The 349-nt window shown below is 50.1% G+C and overlaps 1 protein-coding gene across 1 annotated transcript in view; it reads left to right on the forward strand.

Annotated features, from left to right (window-relative positions):
- The first annotated feature begins 293 nt into the window (after positions 1–293).
- Positions 294–349, forward strand: part of btbd8 (BTB domain containing 8) — a 28,202-nt gene continuing 28,146 nt past the window's right edge. The window contains exon 1 of the mRNA XM_035653233.1: positions 294–316. The gene's annotated coding sequence lies outside the window, so the exon portion shown is untranslated. The remainder of the gene's footprint in view (positions 317–349) is intronic.

The following is a 349-nucleotide window of genomic DNA, read 5'->3' on the forward strand; positions in this document are numbered from 1 at the left end:
ACACACACACACACATATTTGCTCTGAGACAGGAACTCCTCCACCAGAGGGCGCCTTTATCACATAACCTTCCCATTATCACAAAAACAAAAAAGTGTTTTTGTTTGTTTTGAAAGTTTTTTTGGAATTTCGAGACTGATTCGAAGCACCTGAAAGCATCATTTGAGGGCACGGCACCTTCCTCCTCACTTGCTCGCACTGCGCAGGCGCCTCTGCTTCCAGGCTACGGCGACCGACTTGTCCGGTCCATCTCAGGTTGGCAAACCGTGTCCTAGTGGGTGGCGGACAGCGTGCAGCAGTGATGTCAACAACATCGGTCAGTGGGTCAGCCCGTTAATGCAGATACTGA

Source organism: Morone saxatilis, unplaced genomic scaffold, assembly GCF_004916995.1.
Source record: "Morone saxatilis isolate NCDOM2014 unplaced genomic scaffold, NCSU_SB_2.0 Contig12, whole genome shotgun sequence".
Classification (NCBI taxonomy): Eukaryota; Metazoa; Chordata; class Actinopteri; family Moronidae; genus Morone; species Morone saxatilis.